General features: G+C 60.1%; 26 non-coding genes across 26 annotated transcripts; all 26 read left to right on the forward strand.

Moving 5' to 3' along the window:
* Window positions 1-600: 600 nt before the first annotated feature.
* Window positions 601-764, forward strand: LOC147664221 (U1 spliceosomal RNA). Its single transcript, XR_015305103.1, has one exon. It is a non-coding gene; the product is annotated as a U1 spliceosomal RNA (small nuclear RNA).
* Window positions 765-1380: 616 nt separating this feature from the next.
* LOC147664222 (U1 spliceosomal RNA) lies at window positions 1381-1544 on the forward strand. Its single transcript, XR_015305104.1, has one exon. It is a non-coding gene; the product is annotated as a U1 spliceosomal RNA (small nuclear RNA).
* A 616-nt stretch (window positions 1545-2160) lies between these two features.
* On the forward strand, window positions 2161-2324 carry LOC147664223 (U1 spliceosomal RNA). The gene has a single exon (XR_015305105.1). It is a non-coding gene; the product is annotated as a U1 spliceosomal RNA (small nuclear RNA).
* Window positions 2325-3225: 901 nt separating this feature from the next.
* On the forward strand, window positions 3226-3389 carry LOC147664224 (U1 spliceosomal RNA). The gene has a single exon (XR_015305106.1). It is a non-coding gene; the product is annotated as a U1 spliceosomal RNA (small nuclear RNA).
* A 616-nt stretch (window positions 3390-4005) lies between these two features.
* Window positions 4006-4169, forward strand: LOC147664225 (U1 spliceosomal RNA). Its single transcript, XR_015305131.1, has one exon. It is a non-coding gene; the product is annotated as a U1 spliceosomal RNA (small nuclear RNA).
* A 901-nt stretch (window positions 4170-5070) lies between these two features.
* On the forward strand, window positions 5071-5234 carry LOC147664226 (U1 spliceosomal RNA). The gene has a single exon (XR_015305107.1). It is a non-coding gene; the product is annotated as a U1 spliceosomal RNA (small nuclear RNA).
* A 616-nt stretch (window positions 5235-5850) lies between these two features.
* Window positions 5851-6014, forward strand: LOC147664227 (U1 spliceosomal RNA). Its single transcript, XR_015305109.1, has one exon. It is a non-coding gene; the product is annotated as a U1 spliceosomal RNA (small nuclear RNA).
* A 616-nt stretch (window positions 6015-6630) lies between these two features.
* LOC147664228 (U1 spliceosomal RNA) lies at window positions 6631-6794 on the forward strand. Its single transcript, XR_015305110.1, has one exon. It is a non-coding gene; the product is annotated as a U1 spliceosomal RNA (small nuclear RNA).
* A 616-nt stretch (window positions 6795-7410) lies between these two features.
* On the forward strand, window positions 7411-7574 carry LOC147664229 (U1 spliceosomal RNA). Its single transcript, XR_015305111.1, has one exon. It is a non-coding gene; the product is annotated as a U1 spliceosomal RNA (small nuclear RNA).
* Window positions 7575-8190: 616 nt separating this feature from the next.
* On the forward strand, window positions 8191-8354 carry LOC147664230 (U1 spliceosomal RNA). Its single transcript, XR_015305112.1, has one exon. It is a non-coding gene; the product is annotated as a U1 spliceosomal RNA (small nuclear RNA).
* Window positions 8355-9255: 901 nt separating this feature from the next.
* LOC147664231 (U1 spliceosomal RNA) lies at window positions 9256-9419 on the forward strand. Its single transcript, XR_015305113.1, has one exon. It is a non-coding gene; the product is annotated as a U1 spliceosomal RNA (small nuclear RNA).
* A 616-nt stretch (window positions 9420-10035) lies between these two features.
* On the forward strand, window positions 10036-10199 carry LOC147664232 (U1 spliceosomal RNA). The gene has a single exon (XR_015305132.1). It is a non-coding gene; the product is annotated as a U1 spliceosomal RNA (small nuclear RNA).
* Window positions 10200-11100: 901 nt separating this feature from the next.
* On the forward strand, window positions 11101-11264 carry LOC147664233 (U1 spliceosomal RNA). The gene has a single exon (XR_015305114.1). It is a non-coding gene; the product is annotated as a U1 spliceosomal RNA (small nuclear RNA).
* Window positions 11265-11880: 616 nt separating this feature from the next.
* Window positions 11881-12044, forward strand: LOC147664234 (U1 spliceosomal RNA). Its single transcript, XR_015305115.1, has one exon. It is a non-coding gene; the product is annotated as a U1 spliceosomal RNA (small nuclear RNA).
* A 616-nt stretch (window positions 12045-12660) lies between these two features.
* Window positions 12661-12824, forward strand: LOC147664235 (U1 spliceosomal RNA). Its single transcript, XR_015305116.1, has one exon. It is a non-coding gene; the product is annotated as a U1 spliceosomal RNA (small nuclear RNA).
* Window positions 12825-13725: 901 nt separating this feature from the next.
* Window positions 13726-13889, forward strand: LOC147664236 (U1 spliceosomal RNA). The gene has a single exon (XR_015305086.1). It is a non-coding gene; the product is annotated as a U1 spliceosomal RNA (small nuclear RNA).
* Window positions 13890-14506: 617 nt separating this feature from the next.
* On the forward strand, window positions 14507-14670 carry LOC147664237 (U1 spliceosomal RNA). Its single transcript, XR_015305117.1, has one exon. It is a non-coding gene; the product is annotated as a U1 spliceosomal RNA (small nuclear RNA).
* A 616-nt stretch (window positions 14671-15286) lies between these two features.
* Window positions 15287-15450, forward strand: LOC147664238 (U1 spliceosomal RNA). Its single transcript, XR_015305118.1, has one exon. It is a non-coding gene; the product is annotated as a U1 spliceosomal RNA (small nuclear RNA).
* Window positions 15451-16066: 616 nt separating this feature from the next.
* Window positions 16067-16231, forward strand: LOC147664239 (U1 spliceosomal RNA). Its single transcript, XR_015305135.1, has one exon. It is a non-coding gene; the product is annotated as a U1 spliceosomal RNA (small nuclear RNA).
* Window positions 16232-17131: 900 nt separating this feature from the next.
* LOC147664240 (U1 spliceosomal RNA) lies at window positions 17132-17295 on the forward strand. Its single transcript, XR_015305120.1, has one exon. It is a non-coding gene; the product is annotated as a U1 spliceosomal RNA (small nuclear RNA).
* Window positions 17296-17909: 614 nt separating this feature from the next.
* LOC147664241 (U1 spliceosomal RNA) lies at window positions 17910-18073 on the forward strand. The gene has a single exon (XR_015305121.1). It is a non-coding gene; the product is annotated as a U1 spliceosomal RNA (small nuclear RNA).
* Window positions 18074-18688: 615 nt separating this feature from the next.
* On the forward strand, window positions 18689-18852 carry LOC147664242 (U1 spliceosomal RNA). Its single transcript, XR_015305122.1, has one exon. It is a non-coding gene; the product is annotated as a U1 spliceosomal RNA (small nuclear RNA).
* An 899-nt stretch (window positions 18853-19751) lies between these two features.
* On the forward strand, window positions 19752-19915 carry LOC147664243 (U1 spliceosomal RNA). Its single transcript, XR_015305123.1, has one exon. It is a non-coding gene; the product is annotated as a U1 spliceosomal RNA (small nuclear RNA).
* A 615-nt stretch (window positions 19916-20530) lies between these two features.
* Window positions 20531-20694, forward strand: LOC147664244 (U1 spliceosomal RNA). The gene has a single exon (XR_015305124.1). It is a non-coding gene; the product is annotated as a U1 spliceosomal RNA (small nuclear RNA).
* Window positions 20695-21308: 614 nt separating this feature from the next.
* LOC147664245 (U1 spliceosomal RNA) lies at window positions 21309-21472 on the forward strand. Its single transcript, XR_015305125.1, has one exon. It is a non-coding gene; the product is annotated as a U1 spliceosomal RNA (small nuclear RNA).
* A 903-nt stretch (window positions 21473-22375) lies between these two features.
* On the forward strand, window positions 22376-22539 carry LOC147664246 (U1 spliceosomal RNA). Its single transcript, XR_015305126.1, has one exon. It is a non-coding gene; the product is annotated as a U1 spliceosomal RNA (small nuclear RNA).
* Window positions 22540-22673: the final 134 nt, after the last annotated feature.

Raw genomic sequence — 22673 nt, forward strand, 5'->3', positions numbered from 1 at the left:
GGCCCAGACTCTGGCTGAGGCCCCCAGGCTGTGGCCCGGCGAGGGCTCTGCCCGGCGAGGGTTCTGCTGCGTTTGGGAGCGTTCGGGAAGGCGTGAGGGGCTCAGGGCGGGAACCCCTGCTCGCTTGCTGGACGGTTTGTCCCTGGCTTTCAGCCACAAGCAGTCAACTGGGGCCTAGCCAGGCAACTGGTCACTGCCTCCCCTAGAGTGGGCTTCAGTGGCAGCTCTTGAGCATCAAAAGCCCCAAATGTCTGCTTCTGGGCCCAAAATCGACCTGGCAAGCCCCCTTCTGTGAGTGCTGTAGCCCTGGCTTTGCCCCACGTGTGAGCTGCGTGCAGCATTGTGAAAGCAGGGCCCTGATTGGCGCTGCTGGTGGGCGTGGACATGCAAATTTTGCTGGCCGGCCGAGGCCTGTGGGAAGCCGCTGTGGGTAGCTGCGCGCTTTCCAAAGTGGGCACAGGGGCCTTGGCTGGGCAACCTTGCGCCCCACAAGGCCCGTGCTCTGCCTGGCCCGGCCTCAGGCCTTCCCTGTGTGGATGCCACCCTCGCTCTGCCGGGAGATGCCAAGCGGGCCGCCCTCGCCCTGTCCCCTTCCAACTCATACTTACCTGGCAGGGGAGACACCATGATCACGAAGGTGGTTCTCCCAGGGTGAGGCTCATCCATTGCACTTCGGATGTGCTGACCCCTGCGATGTCCCCAAATGCGGGATACTCGACTGCATAATTTCTGGTAGTGGGGGACTGCGTTCGCGCTTTCCCCTGATCTCTGGTTTCAAGAAAGACAAAAAGGGAAAAAAATAAAAAGGAGTCTGGAGCACCCTTTGACGTTTCTTGTCGTCCGTCCAGGGTGCTGTAAGCTGGCTGGAAGGGGGCGTGGGCGAGGGCCAATTACATATGCAAATTAACAAGACTGAGCCATGCTGGGTTAGGGCTTAGAAACGTGCTTCTGGGCCCGATTTCGGCCTGGCAAGCCCTCTTGTCTGCTTGCCGTAGCCTTTGCTTGCGCACAGTTTGGAGGGCCTGACAGGTCTGCTTTTGGGCCCGATTTCGACCTGGCAAGCCCCCTTCTGTAAGTGCTGTAGCCCTGGCTTTGCCCCACGTGTGAGCTGCGTGCAGCATTGTGAAAGCAGGGCCCTGATTGGCGCTGCTGGTGGGCGTGGACATGCAAATTTTGCTGGCCGGCCGAGGCCTGTGGGAAGCCGCTGTGGGTAGCTGCGCGCTTTCCAAAGTGGGCACAGGGGCCTTGGCTGGGCAACCTTGCGCCCCACAAGGCCCGTGCTCTGCCTGGCCCGGCCTCAGGCCTTCCCTGTGTGGATGCCACCCTCGCTCTGCCGGGAGATGCCAAGCGGGCCGCCCTCGCCCTGTCCCCTTCCAACTCATACTTACCTGGCAGGGGAGACACCATGATCACGAAGGTGGTTCTCCCAGGGTGAGGCTCATCCATTGCACTTCGGATGTGCTGACCCCTGCGATGTCCCCAAATGCGGGATACTCGACTGCATAATTTCTGGTAGTGGGGGACTGCGTTCGCGCTTTCCCCTGATCTCTGGTTTCAAGAAAGACAAAAAGGGAAAAAAATAAAAAGGAGTCTGGAGCACCCTTTGACGTTTCTTGTCGTCCGTCCAGGGTGCTGTAAGCTGGCTGGAAGGGGGCGTGGGCGAGGGCCAATTACATATGCAAATTAACAAGACTGAGCCATGCTGGGTTAGGGCTTAGAAACGTGCTTCTGGGCCCGATTTCGGCCTGGCAAGCCCTCTTGTCTGCTTGCCGTAGCCTTTGCTTGCGCACAGTTTGGAGGGCCTGACAGGTCTGCTTTTGGGCCCGATTTCGACCTGGCAAGCCCCCTTCTGTAAGTGCTGTAGCCCTGGCTTTGCCCCACGTGTGAGCTGCGTGCAGCATTGTGAAAGCAGGGCCCTGATTGGCGCTGCTGGTGGGCGTGGACATGCAAATTTCGCTGGCCGGCCGAGGCCTGTGGGAAGCCGCTGTGGGTAGCTGCGCGCTTTCCAAAGTGGGCACAGGGGCCTTGGCTGGGCAACCTTGCGCCCCACAAGGCCCGTGCTCTGCCTGGCCCGGCCTCAGGCCTTCCCTGTGTGGATGCCACCCTCGCTCTGCCGGGAGATGCCAAGCGGGCCGCCCTCGCCCTGTCCCCTTCCAACTCATACTTACCTGGCAGGGGAGACACCATGATCACGAAGGTGGTTCTCCCAGGGTGAGGCTCATCCATTGCACTTCGGATGTGCTGACCCCTGCGATGTCCCCAAATGCGGGATACTCGACTGCATAATTTCTGGTAGTGGGGGACTGCGTTCGCGCTTTCCCCTGATCTCTGGTTTCAAGAAAGACAAAAAGGGAAAAAATAAAAAGGAGTCTGGAGCACCTTTCGTCGTCTTCTGTGGTCTGTCCAGGGTGCTGCGGCTGGATTGGAAGGGGGCGTGGGCAAGAGGGAATCGCATGCAAAGTGCTGAGCCTGGGGAATGATGGGATAGTTGAAGCCTCCCACTCTGGGGCCCTATCCAGAGACAGGGCAGTAGGCCCTGGCCAGGTGACATGTCTGCTCCTTTCGATCTCCCACCCTGGGGCAGTGGCCTGGCTGCCAGCCACTTGCCTCACCCTAGCCTTCCTGGGCCCAGACTCTGGCTGAGGCCCCCAGGCTGTGGCCCGGCGAGGGCTCTGCCCGGCGAGGGTTCTGCTGCGTTTGGGAGCGTTCGGGAAGGCGTGAGGGGCTCAGGGCGGGAACCCCTGCTCGCTTGCTGGACGGTTTGTCCCTGGCTTTCAGCCACAAGCAGTCAACTGGGGCCTAGCCAGGCAACTGGTCACTGCCTCCCCTAGAGTGGGCTTCAGTGGCAGCTCTTGAGCATCAAAAGCCCCAAATCTCTGCTTCTGGGCCCAAAATCGACCTGGCAAGCCCCCTTCTGTGAGTGCTGTAGCCCTGGCTTTGCCCCACGTGTGAGCTGCGTGCAGCATTGTGAAAGCAGGGCCCTGATTGGCGCTGCTGGTGGGCGTGGACATGCAAATTTTGCTGGCCGGCCGAGGCCTGTGGGAAGCCGCTGTGGGTAGCTGCGCGCTTTCCAAAGTGGGCACAGGGGCCTTGGCTGGGCAACCTTGCGCCCCACAAGGCCCGTGCTCTGCCTGGCCCGGCCTCAGGCCTTCCCTGTGTGGATGCCACCCTCGCTCTGCCGGGAGATGCCAAGCGGGCCGCCCTCGCCCTGTCCCCTTCCAACTCATACTTACCTGGCAGGGGAGACACCATGATCACGAAGGTGGTTCTCCCAGGGTGAGGCTCATCCATTGCACTTCGGATGTGCTGACCCCTGCGATGTCCCCAAATGCGGGATACTCGACTGCATAATTTCTGGTAGTGGGGGACTGCGTTCGCGCTTTCCCCTGATCTCTGGTTTCAAGAAAGACAAAAAGGGAAAAAAATAAAAAGGAGTCTGGAGCACCCTTTGACGTTTCTTGTCGTCCGTCCAGGGTGCTGTAAGCTGGCTGGAAGGGGGCGTGGGCGAGGGCCAATTACATATGCAAATTAACAAGACTGAGCCATGCTGGGTTAGGGCTTAGAAACGTGCTTCTGGGCCCGATTTCGGCCTGGCAAGCCCTCTTGTCTGCTTGCCGTAGCCTTTGCTTGCGCACAGTTTGGAGGGCCTGACAGGTCTGCTTTTGGGCCCGATTTCGACCTGGCAAGCCCCCTTCTGTAAGTGCTGTAGCCCTGGCTTTGCCCCACGTGTGAGCTGCGTGCAGCATTGTGAAAGCAGGGCCCTGATTGGCGCTGCTGGTGGGCGTGGACATGCAAATTTCGCTGGCCGGCCGAGGCCTGTGGGAAGCCGCTGTGGGTAGCTGCGCGCTTTCCAAAGTGGGCACAGGGGCCTTGGCTGGGCAACCTTGCGCCCCACAAGGCCCGTGCTCTGCCTGGCCCGGCCTCAGGCCTTCCCTGTGTGGATGCCACCCTCGCTCTGCCGGGAGATGCCAAGCGGGCCGCCCTCGCCCTGTCCCCTTCCAACTCATACTTACCTGGCAGGGGAAACACCATGATCACGAAGGTGGTTCTCCCAGGGTGAGGCTCATCCATTGCACTTCGGATGTGCTGACCCCTGCGATGTCCCCAAATGCGGGATACTCGACTGCATAATTTCTGGTAGTGGGGGACTGCGTTCGCGCTTTCCCCTGATCTCTGGTTTCAAGAAAGACAAAAAGGGAAAAAATAAAAAGGAGTCTGGAGCACCTTTCGTCGTCTTCTGTGGTCTGTCCAGGGTGCTGCGGCTGGATTGGAAGGGGGCGTGGGCAAGAGGGAATCGCATGCAAAGTGCTGAGCCTGGGGAATGATGGGATAGTTGAAGCCTCCCACTCTGGGGCCCTATCCAGAGACAGGGCAGTAGGCCCTGGCCAGGTGACATGTCTGCTCCTTTCGATCTCCCACCCTGGGGCAGTGGCCTGGCTGCCAGCCACTTGCCTCACCCTAGCCTTCCTGGGCCCAGACTCTGGCTGAGGCCCCCAGGCTGTGGCCCGGCGAGGGCTCTGCCCGGCGAGGGTTCTGCTGCGTTTGGGAGCGTTCGGGAAGGCGTGAGGGGCTCAGGGCGGGAACCCCTGCTCGCTTGCTGGACGGTTTGTCCCTGGCTTTCAGCCACAAGCAGTCAACTGGGGCCTAGCCAGGCAACTGGTCACTGCCTCCCCTAGAGTGGGCTTCAGTGGCAGCTCTTGAGCATCAAAAGCCCCAAATGTCTGCTTCTGGGCCCAAAATCGACCTGGCAAGCCCCCTTCTGTGAGTGCTGTAGCCCTGGCTTTGCCCCACGTGTGAGCTGCGTGCAGCATTGTGAAAGCAGGGCCCTGATTGGCGCTGCTGGTGGGCGTGGACATGCAAATTTTGCTGGCCGGCCGAGGCCTGTGGGAAGCCGCTGTGGGTAGCTGCGCGCTTTCCAAAGTGGGCACAGGGGCCTTGGCTGGGCAACCTTGCGCCCCACAAGGCCCGTGCTCTGCCTGGCCCGGCCTCAGGCCTTCCCTGTGTGGATGCCACCCTCGCTCTGCCGGGAGATGCCAAGCGGGCCGCCCTCGCCCTGTCCCCTTCCAACTCATACTTACCTGGCAGGGGAGACACCATGATCACGAAGGTGGTTCTCCCAGGGTGAGGCTCATCCATTGCACTTCGGATGTGCTGACCCCTGCGATGTCCCCAAATGCGGGATACTCGACTGCATAATTTCTGGTAGTGGGGGACTGCGTTCGCGCTTTCCCCTGATCTCTGGTTTCAAGAAAGACAAAAAGGGAAAAAAATAAAAAGGAGTCTGGAGCACCCTTTGACGTTTCTTGTCGTCCGTCCAGGGTGCTGTAAGCTGGCTGGAAGGGGGCGTGGGCGAGGGCCAATTACATATGCAAATTAACAAGACTGAGCCATGCTGGGTTAGGGCTTAGAAACGTGCTTCTGGGCCCGATTTCGGCCTGGCAAGCCCTCTTGTCTGCTTGCCGTAGCCTTTGCTTGCGCACAGTTTGGAGGGCCTGACAGGTCTGCTTTTGGGCCCGATTTCGACCTGGCAAGCCCCCTTCTGTAAGTGCTGTAGCCCTGGCTTTGCCCCACGTGTGAGCTGCGTGCAGCATTGTGAAAGCAGGGCCCTGATTGGCGCTGCTGGTGGGCGTGGACATGCAAATTTTGCTGGCCGGCCGAGGCCTGTGGGAAGCCGCTGTGGGTAGCTGCGCGCTTTCCAAAGTGGGCACAGGGGCCTTGGCTGGGCAACCTTGCGCCCCACAAGGCCCGTGCTCTGCCTGGCCCGGCCTCAGGCCTTCCCTGTGTGGATGCCACCCTCGCTCTGCCGGGAGATGCCAAGCGGGCCGCCCTCGCCCTGTCCCCTTCCAACTCATACTTACCTGGCAGGGGAGACACCATGATCACGAAGGTGGTTCTCCCAGGGTGAGGCTCATCCATTGCACTTCGGATGTGCTGACCCCTGCGATGTCCCCAAATGCGGGATACTCGACTGCATAATTTCTGGTAGTGGGGGACTGCGTTCGCGCTTTCCCCTGATCTCTGGTTTCAAGAAAGACAAAAAGGGAAAAAAATAAAAAGGAGTCTGGAGCACCCTTTGACGTTTCTTGTCGTCCGTCCAGGGTGCTGTAAGCTGGCTGGAAGGGGGCGTGGGCGAGGGCCAATTACATATGCAAATTAACAAGACTGAGCCATGCTGGGTTAGGGCTTAGAAACGTGCTTCTGGGCCCGATTTCGGCCTGGCAAGCCCTCTTGTCTGCTTGCCGTAGCCTTTGCTTGCGCACAGTTTGGAGGGCCTGACAGGTCTGCTTTTGGGCCCGATTTCGACCTGGCAAGCCCCCTTCTGTAAGTGCTGTAGCCCTGGCTTTGCCCCACGTGTGAGCTGCGTGCAGCATTGTGAAAGCAGGGCCCTGATTGGCGCTGCTGGTGGGCGTGGACATGCAAATTTCGCTGGCCGGCCGAGGCCTGTGGGAAGCCGCTGTGGGTAGCTGCGCGCTTTCCAAAGTGGGCACAGGGGCCTTGGCTGGGCAACCTTGCGCCCCACAAGGCCCGTGCTCTGCCTGGCCCGGCCTCAGGCCTTCCCTGTGTGGATGCCACCCTCGCTCTGCCGGGAGATGCCAAGCGGGCCGCCCTCGCCCTGTCCCCTTCCAACTCATACTTACCTGGCAGGGGAGACACCATGATCACGAAGGTGGTTCTCCCAGGGTGAGGCTCATCCATTGCACTTCGGATGTGCTGACCCCTGCGATGTCCCCAAATGCGGGATACTCGACTGCATAATTTCTGGTAGTGGGGGACTGCGTTCGCGCTTTCCCCTGATCTCTGGTTTCAAGAAAGACAAAAAGGGAAAAAAATAAAAAGGAGTCTGGAGCACCCTTTGACGTTTCTTGTCGTCCGTCCAGGGTGCTGTAAGCTGGCTGGAAGGGGGCGTGGGCGAGGGCCAATTACATATGCAAATTAACAAGACTGAGCCATGCTGGGTTAGGGCTTAGAAACGTGCTTCTGGGCCCGATTTCGGCCTGGCAAGCCCTCTTGTCTGCTTGCCGTAGCCTTTGCTTGCGCACAGTTTGGAGGGCCTGACAGGTCTGCTTTTGGGCCCGATTTCGACCTGGCAAGCCCCCTTCTGTAAGTGCTGTAGCCCTGGCTTTGCCCCACGTGTGAGCTGCGTGCAGCATTGTGAAAGCAGGGCCCTGATTGGCGCTGCTGGTGGGCGTGGACATGCAAATTTTGCTGGCCGGCCGAGGCCTGTGGGAAGCCGCTGTGGGTAGCTGCGCGCTTTCCAAAGTGGGCACAGGGGCCTTGGCTGGGCAACCTTGCGCCCCACAAGGCCCGTGCTCTGCCTGGCCCGGCCTCAGGCCTTCCCTGTGTGGATGCCACCCTCGCTCTGCCGGGAGATGCCAAGCGGGCCGCCCTCGCCCTGTCCCCTTCCAACTCATACTTACCTGGCAGGGGAGACACCATGATCACGAAGGTGGTTCTCCCAGGGTGAGGCTCATCCATTGCACTTCGGATGTGCTGACCCCTGCGATGTCCCCAAATGCGGGATACTCGACTGCATAATTTCTGGTAGTGGGGGACTGCGTTCGCGCTTTCCCCTGATCTCTGGTTTCAAGAAAGACAAAAAGGGAAAAAAATAAAAAGGAGTCTGGAGCACCCTTTGACGTTTCTTGTCGTCCGTCCAGGGTGCTGTAAGCTGGCTGGAAGGGGGCGTGGGCGAGGGCCAATTACATATGCAAATTAACAAGACTGAGCCATGCTGGGTTAGGGCTTAGAAACGTGCTTCTGGGCCCGATTTCGGCCTGGCAAGCCCTCTTGTCTGCTTGCCGTAGCCTTTGCTTGCGCACAGTTTGGAGGGCCTGACAGGTCTGCTTTTGGGCCCGATTTCGACCTGGCAAGCCCCCTTCTGTAAGTGCTGTAGCCCTGGCTTTGCCCCACGTGTGAGCTGCGTGCAGCATTGTGAAAGCAGGGCCCTGATTGGCGCTGCTGGTGGGCGTGGACATGCAAATTTCGCTGGCCGGCCGAGGCCTGTGGGAAGCCGCTGTGGGTAGCTGCGCGCTTTCCAAAGTGGGCACAGGGGCCTTGGCTGGGCAACCTTGCGCCCCACAAGGCCCGTGCTCTGCCTGGCCCGGCCTCAGGCCTTCCCTGTGTGGATGCCACCCTCGCTCTGCCGGGAGATGCCAAGCGGGCCGCCCTCGCCCTGTCCCCTTCCAACTCATACTTACCTGGCAGGGGAGACACCATGATCACGAAGGTGGTTCTCCCAGGGTGAGGCTCATCCATTGCACTTCGGATGTGCTGACCCCTGCGATGTCCCCAAATGCGGGATACTCGACTGCATAATTTCTGGTAGTGGGGGACTGCGTTCGCGCTTTCCCCTGATCTCTGGTTTCAAGAAAGACAAAAAGGGAAAAAATAAAAAGGAGTCTGGAGCACCTTTCGTCGTCTTCTGTGGTCTGTCCAGGGTGCTGCGGCTGGATTGGAAGGGGGCGTGGGCAAGAGGGAATCGCATGCAAAGTGCTGAGCCTGGGGAATGATGGGATAGTTGAAGCCTCCCACTCTGGGGCCCTATCCAGAGACAGGGCAGTAGGCCCTGGCCAGGTGACATGTCTGCTCCTTTCGATCTCCCACCCTGGGGCAGTGGCCTGGCTGCCAGCCACTTGCCTCACCCTAGCCTTCCTGGGCCCAGACTCTGGCTGAGGCCCCCAGGCTGTGGCCCGGCGAGGGCTCTGCCCGGCGAGGGTTCTGCTGCGTTTGGGAGCGTTCGGGAAGGCGTGAGGGGCTCAGGGCGGGAACCCCTGCTCGCTTGCTGGACGGTTTGTCCCTGGCTTTCAGCCACAAGCAGTCAACTGGGGCCTAGCCAGGCAACTGGTCACTGCCTCCCCTAGAGTGGGCTTCAGTGGCAGCTCTTGAGCATCAAAAGCCCCAAATCTCTGCTTCTGGGCCCAAAATCGACCTGGCAAGCCCCCTTCTGTGAGTGCTGTAGCCCTGGCTTTGCCCCACGTGTGAGCTGCGTGCAGCATTGTGAAAGCAGGGCCCTGATTGGCGCTGCTGGTGGGCGTGGACATGCAAATTTCGCTGGCCGGCCGAGGCCTGTGGGAAGCCGCTGTGGGTAGCTGCGCGCTTTCCAAAGTGGGCACAGGGGCCTTGGCTGGGCAACCTTGCGCCCCACAAGGCCCGTGCTCTGCCTGGCCCGGCCTCAGGCCTTCCCTGTGTGGATGCCACCCTCGCTCTGCCGGGAGATGCCAAGCGGGCCGCCCTCGCCCTGTCCCCTTCCAACTCATACTTACCTGGCAGGGGAGACACCATGATCACGAAGGTGGTTCTCCCAGGGTGAGGCTCATCCATTGCACTTCGGATGTGCTGACCCCTGCGATGTCCCCAAATGCGGGATACTCGACTGCATAATTTCTGGTAGTGGGGGACTGCGTTCGCGCTTTCCCCTGATCTCTGGTTTCAAGAAAGACAAAAAGGGAAAAAAATAAAAAGGAGTCTGGAGCACCCTTTGACGTTTCTTGTCGTCCGTCCAGGGTGCTGTAAGCTGGCTGGAAGGGGGCGTGGGCGAGGGCCAATTACATATGCAAATTAACAAGACTGAGCCATGCTGGGTTAGGGCTTAGAAACGTGCTTCTGGGCCCGATTTCGGCCTGGCAAGCCCTCTTGTCTGCTTGCCGTAGCCTTTGCTTGCGCACAGTTTGGAGGGCCTGACAGGTCTGCTTTTGGGCCCGATTTCGACCTGGCAAGCCCCCTTCTGTAAGTGCTGTAGCCCTGGCTTTGCCCCACGTGTGAGCTGCGTGCAGCATTGTGAAAGCAGGGCCCTGATTGGCGCTGCTGGTGGGCGTGGACATGCAAATTTCGCTGGCCGGCCGAGGCCTGTGGGAAGCCGCTGTGGGTAGCTGCGCGCTTTCCAAAGTGGGCACAGGGGCCTTGGCTGGGCAACCTTGCGCCCCACAAGGCCCGTGCTCTGCCTGGCCCGGCCTCAGGCCTTCCCTGTGTGGATGCCACCCTCGCTCTGCCGGGAGATGCCAAGCGGGCCGCCCTCGCCCTGTCCCCTTCCAACTCATACTTACCTGGCAGGGGAAACACCATGATCACGAAGGTGGTTCTCCCAGGGTGAGGCTCATCCATTGCACTTCGGATGTGCTGACCCCTGCGATGTCCCCAAATGCGGGATACTCGACTGCATAATTTCTGGTAGTGGGGGACTGCGTTCGCGCTTTCCCCTGATCTCTGGTTTCAAGAAAGACAAAAAGGGAAAAAATAAAAAGGAGTCTGGAGCACCTTTCGTCGTCTTCTGTGGTCTGTCCAGGGTGCTGCGGCTGGATTGGAAGGGGGCGTGGGCAAGAGGGAATCGCATGCAAAGTGCTGAGCCTGGGGAATGATGGGATAGTTGAAGCCTCCCACTCTGGGGCCCTATCCAGAGACAGGGCAGTAGGCCCTGGCCAGGTGACATGTCTGCTCCTTTCGATCTCCCACCCTGGGGCAGTGGCCTGGCTGCCAGCCACTTGCCTCACCCTAGCCTTCCTGGGCCCAGACTCTGGCTGAGGCCCCCAGGCTGTGGCCCGGCGAGGGCTCTGCCCGGCGAGGGTTCTGCTGCGTTTGGGAGCGTTCGGGAAGGCGTGAGGGGCTCAGGGCGGGAACCCCTGCTCGCTTGCTGGACGGTTTGTCCCTGGCTTTCAGCCACAAGCAGTCAACTGGGGCCTAGCCAGGCAACTGGTCACTGCCTCCCCTAGAGTGGGCTTCAGTGGCAGCTCTTGAGCATCAAAAGCCCCAAATGTCTGCTTCTGGGCCCAAAATCGACCTGGCAAGCCCCCTTCTGTGAGTGCTGTAGCCCTGGCTTTGCCCCACGTGTGAGCTGCGTGCAGCATTGTGAAAGCAGGGCCCTGATTGGCGCTGCTGGTGGGCGTGGACATGCAAATTTTGCTGGCCGGCCGAGGCCTGTGGGAAGCCGCTGTGGGTAGCTGCGCGCTTTCCAAAGTGGGCACAGGGGCCTTGGCTGGGCAACCTTGCGCCCCACAAGGCCCGTGCTCTGCCTGGCCCGGCCTCAGGCCTTCCCTGTGTGGATGCCACCCTCGCTCTGCCGGGAGATGCCAAGCGGGCCGCCCTCGCCCTGTCCCCTTCCAACTCATACTTACCTGGCAGGGGAGACACCATGATCACGAAGGTGGTTCTCCCAGGGTGAGGCTCATCCATTGCACTTCGGATGTGCTGACCCCTGCGATGTCCCCAAATGCGGGATACTCGACTGCATAATTTCTGGTAGTGGGGGACTGCGTTCGCGCTTTCCCCTGATCTCTGGTTTCAAGAAAGACAAAAAGGGAAAAAAATAAAAAGGAGTCTGGAGCACCCTTTGACGTTTCTTGTCGTCCGTCCAGGGTGCTGTAAGCTGGCTGGAAGGGGGCGTGGGCGAGGGCCAATTACATATGCAAATTAACAAGACTGAGCCATGCTGGGTTAGGGCTTAGAAACGTGCTTCTGGGCCCGATTTCGGCCTGGCAAGCCCTCTTGTCTGCTTGCCGTAGCCTTTGCTTGCGCACAGTTTGGAGGGCCTGACAGGTCTGCTTTTGGGCCCGATTTCGACCTGGCAAGCCCCCTTCTGTAAGTGCTGTAGCCCTGGCTTTGCCCCACGTGTGAGCTGCGTGCAGCATTGTGAAAGCAGGGCCCTGATTGGCGCTGCTGGTGGGCGTGGACATGCAAATTTTGCTGGCCGGCCGAGGCCTGTGGGAAGCCGCTGTGGGTAGCTGCGCGCTTTCCAAAGTGGGCACAGGGGCCTTGGCTGGGCAACCTTGCGCCCCACAAGGCCCGTGCTCTGCCTGGCCCGGCCTCAGGCCTTCCCTGTGTGGATGCCACCCTCGCTCTGCCGGGAGATGCCAAGCGGGCCGCCCTCGCCCTGTCCCCTTCCAACTCATACTTACCTGGCAGGGGAGACACCATGATCACGAAGGTGGTTCTCCCAGGGTGAGGCTCATCCATTGCACTTCGGATGTGCTGACCCCTGCGATGTCCCCAAATGCGGGATACTCGACTGCATAATTTCTGGTAGTGGGGGACTGCGTTCGCGCTTTCCCCTGATCTCTGGTTTCAAGAAAGACAAAAAGGGAAAAAAATAAAAAGGAGTCTGGAGCACCCTTTGACGTTTCTTGTCGTCCGTCCAGGGTGCTGTAAGCTGGCTGGAAGGGGGCGTGGGCGAGGGCCAATTACATATGCAAATTAACAAGACTGAGCCATGCTGGGTTAGGGCTTAGAAACGTGCTTCTGGGCCCGATTTCGGCCTGGCAAGCCCTCTTGTCTGCTTGCCGTAGCCTTTGCTTGCGCACAGTTTGGAGGGCCTGACAGGTCTGCTTTTGGGCCCGATTTCGACCTGGCAAGCCCCCTTCTGTAAGTGCTGTAGCCCTGGCTTTGCCCCACGTGTGAGCTGCGTGCAGCATTGTGAAAGCAGGGCCCTGATTGGCGCTGCTGGTGGGCGTGGACATGCAAATTTCGCTGGCCGGCCGAGGCCTGTGGGAAGCCGCTGTGGGTAGCTGCGCGCTTTCCAAAGTGGGCACAGGGGCCTTGGCTGGGCAACCTTGCGCCCCACAAGGCCCGTGCTCTGCCTGGCCCGGCCTCAGGCCTTCCCTGTGTGGATGCCACCCTCGCTCTGCCGGGAGATGCCAAGCGGGCCGCCCTCGCCCTGTCCCCTTCCAACTCATACTTACCTGGCAGGGGAGACACCATGATCACGAAGGTGGTTCTCCCAGGGTGAGGCTCATCCATTGCACTTCGGATGTGCTGACCCCTGCGATGTCCCCAAATGCGGGATACTCGACTGCATAATTTCTGGTAGTGGGGGACTGCGTTCGCGCTTTCCCCTGATCTCTGGTTTCAAGAAAGACAAAAAGGGAAAAAATAAAAAGGAGTCTGGAGCACCTTTCGTCGTCTTCTGTGGTCTGTCCAGGGTGCTGCGGCTGGATTGGAAGGGGGCGTGGGCAAGAGGGAATCGCATGCAAAGTGCTGAGCCTGGGGAATGATGGGATAGTTGAAGCCTCCCACTCTGGGGCCCTATCCAGAGACAGGGCAGTAGGCCCTGGCCAGGTGACATGTCTGCTCCTTTCGATCTCCCACCCTGGGGCAGTGGCCTGGCTGCCAGCCACTTGCCTCACCCTAGCCTTCCTGGGCCCAGACTCTGGCTGAGGCCCCCAGGCTGTGGCCCGGCGAGGGCTCTGCCCGGCGAGGGTTCTGCTGCGTTTGGGAGCGTTCGGGAAGGCGTGAGGGGCTCAGGGCGGGAACCCCTGCTCGCTTGCTGGACGGTTTGTCCCTGGCTTTCAGCCACAAGCAGTCAACTGGGGCCTAGCCAGGCAACTGGTCACTGCCTCCCCTAGAGTGGGCTTCAGTGGCAGCTCTTGAGCATCAAAAGCCCCAAATCTCTGCTTCTGGGCCCAAAATCGACCTGGCAAGCCCCCTTCTGTGAGTGCTGTAGCCCTGGCTTTGCCCCACGTGTGAGCTGCGTGCAGCATTGTGAAAGCAGGGCCCTGATTGGCGCTGCTGGTGGGCGTGGACATGCAAATTTCGCTGGCCGGCCGAGGCCTGTGGGAAGCCGCTGTGGGTAGCTGCGCGCTTTCCAAAGTGGGCACAGGGGCCTTGGCTGGGCAACCTTGCGCCCCACAAGGCCCGTGCTCTGCCTGGCCCGGCCTCAGGCCTTCCCTGTGTGGATGCCACCCTCGCTCTGCCGGGAGATGCCAAGCGGGCCGCCCTCGCCCTGTCCCCTTCCAACTCATACTTACCTGGCAGGGGAGACACCATGATCACGAAGGTGGTTCTCCCAGGGTGAGGCTCATCCATTGCACTTCGGATGTGCTGACCCCTGCGATGTCCCCAAATGCGGGATACTCGACTGCATAATTTCTGGTAGTGGGGGACTGCGTTCGCGCTTTCCCCCTGATCTCTGGTTTCAAGAAAGACAAAAAGGGAAAAAAATAAAAAGGAGTCTGGAGCACCCTTTGACGTTTCTTGTCGTCCGTCCAGGGTGCTGTAAGCTGGCTGGAAGGGGGCGTGGGCGAGGGCCAATTACATATGCAAATTAACAAGACTGAGCCATGCTGGGTTAGGGCTTAGAAACGTGCTTCTGGGCCCGATTTCGGCCTGGCAAGCCCTCTTGTCTGCTTGCCGTAGCCTTTGCTTGCGCACAGTTTGGAGGGCCTGACAGGTCTGCTTTTGGGCCCGATTTCGACCTGGCAAGCCCCCTTCTGTAAGTGCTGTAGCCCTGGCTTTGCCCCACGTGTGAGCTGCGTGCAGCATTGTGAAAGCAGGGCCCTGATTGGCGCTGCTGGTGGGCGTGGACATGCAAATTTTGCTGGCCGGCCGAGGCCTGTGGGAAGCCGCTGTGGGTAGCTGCGCGCTTTCCAAAGTGGGCACAGGGGCCTTGGCTGGGCAACCTTGCGCCCCACAAGGCCCGTGCTCTGCCTGGCCCGGCCTCAGGCCTTCCCTGTGTGGATGCCACCCTCGCTCTGCCGGGAGATGCCAAGCGGGCCGCCCTCGCCCTGTCCCCTTCCAACTCATACTTACCTGGCAGGGGAGACACCATGATCACGAAGGTGGTTCTCCCAGGGTGAGGCTCATCCATTGCACTTCGGATGTGCTGACCCCTGCGATGTCCCCAAATGCGGGATACTCGACTGCATAATTTCTGGTAGTGGGGGACTGCGTTCGCGCTTTCCCCTGATCTCTGGTTTCAAGAAAGACAAAAAGGGAAAAAAATAAAAAGGAGTCTGGAGCACCCTTTGACGTTTCTTGTCGTCCGTCCAGGGTGCTGTAAGCTGGCTGGAAGGGGGCGTGGGCGAGGGCCAATTACATATGCAAATTAACAAGACTGAGCCATGCTGGGTTAGGGCTTAGAAACGTGCTTCTGGGCCCGATTTCGGCCTGGCAAGCCCTCTTGTCTGCTTGCCGTAGCCTTTGCTTGCGCACAGTTTGGAGGGCCTGACAGGTCTGCTTTTGGGCCCGATTTCGACCTGGCAAGCCCCCTTCTGTAAGTGCTGTAGCCCTGGCTTTGCCCCACGTGTGAGCTGCGTGCAGCATTGTGAAAGCAGGGCCCTGATTGGCGCTGCTGGTGGGCGTGGACATGCAAATTTTGCTGGCCGGCCGAGGCCTGTGGGAAGCCGCTGTGGGTAGCTGCGCGCTTTCCAAAGTGGGCACAGGGGCCTTGGCTGGGCAACCTTGCGCCCCACAAGGCCCGTGCTCTGCCTGGCCCGGCCTCAGGCCTTCCCTGTGTGGATGCCACCCTCGCTCTGCCGGGAGATGCCAAGCGGGCCGCCCTCGCCCTGTCCCCTTCCAACTCATACTTACCTGGCAGGGGAGACACCATGATCACGAAGGTGGTTCTCCCAGGGTGAGGCTCATCCATTGCACTTCGGATGTGCTGACCCCTGCGATGTCCCCAAATGCGGGATACTCGACTGCATAATTTCTGGTAGTGGGGGACTGCGTTCGCGCTTTCCCCTGATCTCTGGTTTCAAGAAAGACAAAAAGGGAAAAAAATAAAAAGGAGTCTGGAGCACCCTTTGACGTTTCTTGTCGTCCGTCCAGGGTGCTGTAAGCTGGCTGGAAGGGGGCGTGGGCGAGGGCCAATTACATATGCAAATTAACAAGACTGAGCCATGCTGGGTTAGGGCTTAGAAACGTGCTTCTGGGCCCGATTTCGGCCTGGCAAGCCCTCTTGTCTGCTTGCCGTAGCCTTTGCTTGCGCACAGTTTGGAGGGCCTGACAGGTCTGCTTTTGGGCCCGATTTCGACCTGGCAAGCCCCCTTCTGTAAGTGCTGTAGCCCTGGCTTTGCCCCACGTGTGAGCTGCGTGCAGCATTGTGAAAGCAGGGCCCTGATTGGCGCTGCTGGTGGGCGTGGACATGCAAATTTTGCTGGCCGGCCGAGGCCTGTGGGAAGCCGCTGTGGGTAGCTGCGCGCTTTCCAAAGTGGGCACAGGGGCCTTGGCTGGGCAACCTTGCGCCCCACAAGGCCCGTGCTCTGCCTGGCCCGGCCTCAGGCCTTCCCTGTGTGGATGCCACCCTCGCTCTGCCGGGAGATGCCAAGCGGGCCGCCCTCGCCCTGTCCCCTTCCAACTCATACTTACCTGGCAGGGGAGACACCATGATCACGAAGGTGGTTCTCCCAGGGTGAGGCTCATCCATTGCACTTCGGATGTGCTGGACCCCTGCGATGTCCCCAAATGCGGGATACTCGACTGCATAATTTCTGGTAGTGGGGGACTGCGTTCGCGCTTTCCCCTGATCTCTGGTTTCAAAGAAAGACAAAAAGGGAAAAAATAAAAAGGAGTCTGGAGCACCTTTCGTCGTCTTCTGTGGTCTGTCCAGGGTGCTGCGGCTGGATTGGAAGGGGGCGTGGGCAAGAGGGAATCGCATGCAAAGTGCTGAGCCTGGGGAATGATGGGATAGTTGAAGCCTCCCACTCTGGGCCCTATCCAGAGACAGGGCAGTAGGCCCTGGCCAGGTGACATGTCTGCTCCTTTCGATCTCCCACCCTGGGGCAGTGGCCTGGCTGCCAGCCACTTGCCTCACCCTAGCCTTCCTGGGCCCAGACTCTGGCTGAGGCCCCCAGGCTGTGGCCCGGCGAGGGCTCTGCCCGGCGAGGGTTCTGCTGCGTTTGGGAGCGTTCGGGAAGGGCGTGAGGGGCTCAGGGCGGGAACCCCTGCTCGCTTGCTGGACGGTTTGTCCCTGGCTTTCAGCCACAAGCAGTCAACTGGGGCCTAGCCAGGCAACTGGTCACTGCCTCCCCTAGAGTGGGCTTCAGTGGCAGCTCTTGAGCATCAAAAGCCCAAATGTCTGCTTCTGGGCCCAAAATCGACCTGGCAAGCCCCCTTCTGTGAGTGCTGTAGCCCTGGCTTTGCCCACGTGTGAGCTGCGTGCAGCATTGTGAAAGCAGGGCCCTGATTGGCGCTGCTGGTGGGCGTGGACATGCAAATTTTGCTGGCCGGCCGAGGCCTGTGGGAAGCCGCTGTGGGTAGCTGCGCGCTTTCCAAAGTGGGCACAGGGGCCTTGGCTGGGCAACCTTGCGCCCCACAAGGCCCGTGCTCTGCCTGGCCCGGCCTCAGGCCTTCCCTGTGTGGATGCCACCCTCGCTCTGCCGGGAGATGCCAAGCGGGCCGCCCTCGCCCTGTCCCCTTCCAACTCATACTTACCTGGCAGGGGAGACACCATGATCACGAAGGTGGTTCTCCCAGGGTGAGGCTCATCCATTGCACTTCGGATGTGCTGACCCCTGCGATGTCCCCAAATGCGGGATACTCGACTGCATAATTTCTGGTAGTGGGGGACTGCGTTCGCGCTTTCCCCTGATCTCTGGTTTCAAGAAAGACAAAAAGGGAAAAAAATAAAAAGGAGTCTGGAGCACCCTTTGACGTTTCTTGTCGTCCGTCCAGGTGCTGTAAGCTGGCTGGAAGGGGGGCGTGGGCGAGGGCCAATTACATATGCAAATTAACAAGACTGAGCCATGCTGGGTTAGGGCTTAGAAACGTGCTTCTGGGCCCGATTTCGGCCTGGCAAGCCCTCTTGTCTGCTTGCCGTAGCCTTTGCTTGCGCACAGTTTGGAGGGCCTGACAGTCTGCTTTTGGGCCCGATTTCGACCTGGCAAGCCCCTTCTGTAAGTGCTGTAGCCCTGGCTTTGCCCCACGTGTGAGCTGCGTGCAGCATTGTGAAAGCAGGGCCCTGATTGGCGCTGCTGGTGGGCGTGGACATGCAAATTTTGCTGGCCGGCCGAGGCCTGTGGGAAGCCGCTGTGGGTAGCTGCGCGCTTTCCAAAGTGGGCACAGGGGCCTTGGCTGGGCAACCTTGCGCCCCACAAGGCCCGTGCTCTGCCTGGCCCGGCCTCAGGCCTTCCCTGTGTGGATGCCACCCTCGCTCTGCCGGGAGATGCCAAGCGGGCCGCCCTCGCCCTGTCCCCTTCCAACTCATACTTACCTGGCAGGGGAGACACCATGATCACGAAGGTGGTTCTCCCAGGGTGAGGCTCATCCATTGCACTTCGGATGTGCTGACCCCTGCGATGTCCCCAAATGCGGGATACTCGACTGCATAATTTCTGGTAGTGGGGGACTGCGTTCGCGCTTTCCCCTGATCTCTGGTTTCAAGAAAGACAAAAAGGGAAAAAAATAAAAAGGAGTCTGGAGCACCCTTTGACGTTTTCTTGTCGTCCGTCCAGGGTGCTGTAAGCTGGCTGGAAGGGGGCGTGGGCGAGGGCCAATTACATATGCAAATTAACAAGACTGAGCCATGCTGGGTTAGGGCTTAGAAACGTGCTTCTGGGCCCGATTTCGGCCTGGCAAGCCCTCTTGTCTGCTTGCCGTAGCCTTTGCTTGCGCACAGTTTGGAGGGCCTGACAGGTCTGCTTTTGGGCCCGATTTCGACCTGGCAAGCCCCCTTCTGTAAGTGCTGTAGCCCTGGCTTTGCCCCACGTGTGAGCTGCGTGCAGCATTGTGAAAGCAGGGCCCTGATTGGCGCTGCTGGTGGGCGTGGACATGCAAATTTTGCTGGCCGGCCGAGGCCTGTGGGAAGCCGCTGTGGGTAGCTGCGCGCTTTCCAAAGTGGGCACAGGGGCCTTGGCTGGGCAACCTTGCGCCCCACAAGGCCCGTGCTCTGCCTGGCCCGGCCTCAGGCCTTCCCTGTGTGGATGCCACCCTCGCTCTGCGGGAGATGCCAAGCGGGCGCCCTCGCCCTGTCCCCTTCCAACTCATACTTACCTGGCAGGGGAGACACCATGATCACGAAGGTGGTTCTCCCAGGGTGAGGCTCATCCATTGCACTTCGGATGTGCTGACCCCTGCGATGTCCCCAAATGCGGGATACTCGACTGCATAATTTCTGGTAGTGGGGGACTGCGTTCGCGCTTTCCCCTGATCTCTGGTTTCAAGAAAGACAAAAAGGGAAAAAATAAAAAGGAGTCTGGAGCACCTTTCGTCGTCTTCTGTGGTCTGTCCAGGGTGCTGCGGCTGGATTGGAAGGGGGCGTGGGCAAGAGGGAATCGCATGCAAAGTGCTGAGCCTGGGGAATGATGGGATAGTTGAAGCCTCCCACTCTGGGGCCCTATCCAGAGACAGGCAGTAGGCCCTGGCCAGGTGACATGTCTGCTCCTTTCGATCTCCCACCCTGGGGCAGTGGCCTGGCTGCCAGCCACTTGCCTCACCCTAGCCTTCCTGGGCCCAGACTCTGGCTGAGGCCCCCAGGCTGTGGCCCGGCGAGGGCTCTGCCCGGCGAGGGTTCTGCTGCGTTTGGGAGCGTTCGGGAAGGCGTGAGGGGCTCAGGGCGGGAACCCCTGCTCGCTTGCTGGACGGTTTGTCCCTGGCTTTCAGCCACAAGCAGTCAACTGGGGCCTAGCCAGGCAACTGGTCACTGCCTCCCCTAGAGTGGGCTTCAGTGGCAGCTCTTGAGCATCAAAAGCCCCAAATGTCTGCTTCTGGGCCCAAAATCGACCTGCAAGCCCCCTTCTGTGAGTGCTGTAGCCCTGGCTTTGCCCCACGTGTGAGCTGCGTGCAGCATTGTGAAAGCAGGGCCCTGATTGGCGCTGCTGGTGGGCGTGGACATGCAAATTTTGCTGGCCGGCCGAGGCCTGTGGGAAGCCGCTGTGGGTAGCTGCGCGCTTTCCAAAGTGGGCACAGGGGCCTTGGCTGGGCAACCTTGCGCCCCACAAGGCCCGTGCTCTGCCTGGCCCGGCCTCAGGCCTTCCCTGTGTGGATGCCACCCTCGCTCTGCCGGGAGATGCCAAGCGGGCCGCCCTCGCCCTGTCCCCTTCCAACTCATACTTACCTGGCAGGGGAGACACCATGATCACGAAGGTGGTTCTCCCAGGGTGAGGCTCATCCATTGCACTTCGGATGTGCTGACCCCTGCGATGTCCCCAAATGCGGGATACTCGACTGCATAATTTCTGGTAGTGGGGGACTGCGTTCGCGCTTTCCCCTGATCTCTGGTTTCAAGAAAGACAAAAAGGGAAAAAATAAAAAGGAGTCTGGAGCACCCTTTGACGTTTCTTGTCGTCCGTCCAGGGTGCTGTAAGCTGGCTGGAAGGGGGCGTGGTCGAGGGCCAATTACAATATGCAAATTAACAAGACTGAGCCATGCTGGGTTAGGGCTTAGAAACGTGCTTCTGGGCCCGATTTCGGCCTGGCAAGCCCTCTTGTCTGCTTGCCGTAGCCTTTGCTTGCGCACAGTTTGGAGGGCCTGACAGGTCTGCTTTTGGGCCCGATTTCGACCTGGCAAGCCCCCTTCTGTAAGTGCTGTAGCCCTGGCTTTGCCCACGTGTGAGCTGCGTGCAGCATTGTGAAAGCAGGGCCCTGATTGGCGCTGCTGGTGGGCGTGGACATGCAAAATTTGCTGGCCGGCCGAGGCCTGTGGGAAGCCGCTGTGGGTAGCTGCGCGCTTTCCAAAGTGGGCACAGGGGCCTTGGCTGGGCAACCTTGCGCCCCACAAGGCCCGTGCTCTGCCTGGCCCGGCCTCAGGCCTTCCCTGTGTGGATGCCACCCTCGCTCTGCCGGGAGATGCCAAGCGGGCCGCCCTCGCCCTGTCCCCTTCCAACTCATACTTACCTGGCAGGGGAGACACCATGATCACGAAGGTGGTTCTCCCAGGGTGAGGCTCATCCATTGCACTTCGGATGTGCTGACCCCTGCGATGTCCCCAAATGCGGGATACTCGACTGCATAATTTCTGGTAGTGGGGGACTGCGTTCGCGCTTTCCCCTGATCTCTGGTTTCAAGAAAGACAAAAAGGGAAAAAATAAAAAGGAGTCTGGAGCACCCTTTGACGTTTCTTGTCGTCCGTCCAGGGTGCTGTAAGCTGGCTGGAAGGGGGCGTGGGCGAGGGCCAATTACATATGCAAATTAACAAGACTGAGCCATGCTGGGTTAGGGCTTAGAAACGTGCTTCTGGGCCCGATTTCGGCCTGGCAAGCCCTCTTGTCTGCTTGCCGTAGCCTTTGCTTGCGCACAGTTTGGAGGGCCTGACAGGTCTGCTTTTGGGCCCGATTTCGACCTGGCAAGCCCCCTTCTGTAAGTGCTGTAGCCCTGGCTTTGCCCCACGTGTGAGCTGCGTGCAGCATTGTGAAAGCAGGGCCCTGATTGGCGCTGCTGGTGGGCGTGGACATGCAAATTTCGCTGGCCGGCCGAGGCCTGTGGGAAGCCGCTGTGGGTAGCTGCGCGCTTTCCAAAGTGGGCACAGGGGCCTTGGCTGGGCAACCTTGCGCCCCACAAGGCCCGTGCTCTGCCTGGCCCGGCCTCAGGCCTTCCTGTGTGGATGCCACCCTCGCTCTGCCGGGAGATGCCAAGCGGGCCGCCCTCGCCCTGTCCCCTTCCAACTCATACTTACCTGGCAGGGGAGACACCATGATCACGAAGGTGGTTCTCCCAGGGTGAGGCTCATCCATTGCACTTCGGATGTGCTGACCCCTGCGATGTCCCCAAATGCGGGATACTCGACTGCATAATTTCTGGTAGTGGGGGACTGCGTTCGCGCTTTCCCCTGATCTCTGGTTTCAAGAAAGACAAAAAGGGAAAAAAATAAAAAGGAGTCTGGAGCACCTTTCGTCGTCTTCTGTGGTCTGTCCAGGGTGCTGCGGCTGGATTGGAAGGGGGCGTGGGCAAGAGGGAATCGCATGCAAAGTGCTGAGCCTGGGAATGATGGGATAGTTGAAGCCTCCCACTCTGGGGCCCTATCCAGAGACAGGGCAGTAGGCCCTGGCCAGGTGACATGTCTGCTCCTTTCGATCTCCCACCCTGGGGCAGTGGCCTGGCTGCCAGCCACTTGCCTCACCCTAGCCTTCCTGGGCCCAGACTCTGGCTGAGGCCCCCAGGCTGTGGCCCGGCGAGGGCTCTGCCCGGCGAGGGTTCTGCTGCGTTTGGGAGCGTTCGGGAAGGCGTGAGGGGCTCAGGGCGGGAACCCCCTGCTCGCTTGCTGGACGGTTTGTCCCTGGCTTTCAGCCACAAGCAGTCAACTGGGGCCTAGCCAGGCAACTGGTCACTGCCTCCCCTAGAGTGGGCTTCAGTGGCAGCTCTTGAGCATCAAAAGCCCCAAAATCTCTGCTTCTGGGCCCAAAATCGACCTGGCAAGCCCCCTTCTGTGAGTGCTGTAGCCCTGGCTTTGCCCCACGTGTGAGCTGCGTGCAGCATTGTGAAAGCAGGGCCCTGATTGGCGCTGCTGGTGGGCGTGGACATGCAAATTTCGCTGGCCGGCCGAGGCCTGTGGGAAGCCGCTGTGGGTAGCTGCGCGCTTTCCAAAGTGGGCACAGGGGCCTTGGCTGGGCAACCTTGCGCCCCACAAGGCCCGTGCTCTGCCTGGCCCGGCCTCAGGCCTTCCCTGTGTGGATGCCACCCTCGCTCTGCCGGGAGATGCCAAGCGGGCCGCCCTCGCCCTGTCCCCTTCCAACTCATACTTACCTGGCAGGGGAGACACCATGATCACGAAGGTGGTTCTCCCAGGGTGAGGCTCATCCATTGCACTTCGGATGTGCTGACCCCTGCGATGTCCCCAAATGCGGGATACTCGACTGCATAATTTCTGGTAGTGGGGGACTGCGTTCGCGCTTTCCCTGATCTCTGGTTTCAAGAAAGACAAAAAGGGAAAAAAATAAAAAGGAGTCTGGAGCACCCTTTGACGTTTCTTGTCGTCCGTCCAGGGTGCTGTAAGCTGGCTGGAAGGGGCGTGGGCGAGGGCCAATTACATATGC

The sequence above is a fragment of the Lissotriton vulgaris genome, unplaced genomic scaffold (assembly GCF_964263255.1).
Source record: "Lissotriton vulgaris unplaced genomic scaffold, aLisVul1.2 SCAFFOLD_11669, whole genome shotgun sequence".
Classification (NCBI taxonomy): domain Eukaryota; kingdom Metazoa; phylum Chordata; class Amphibia; order Caudata; family Salamandridae; genus Lissotriton; species Lissotriton vulgaris.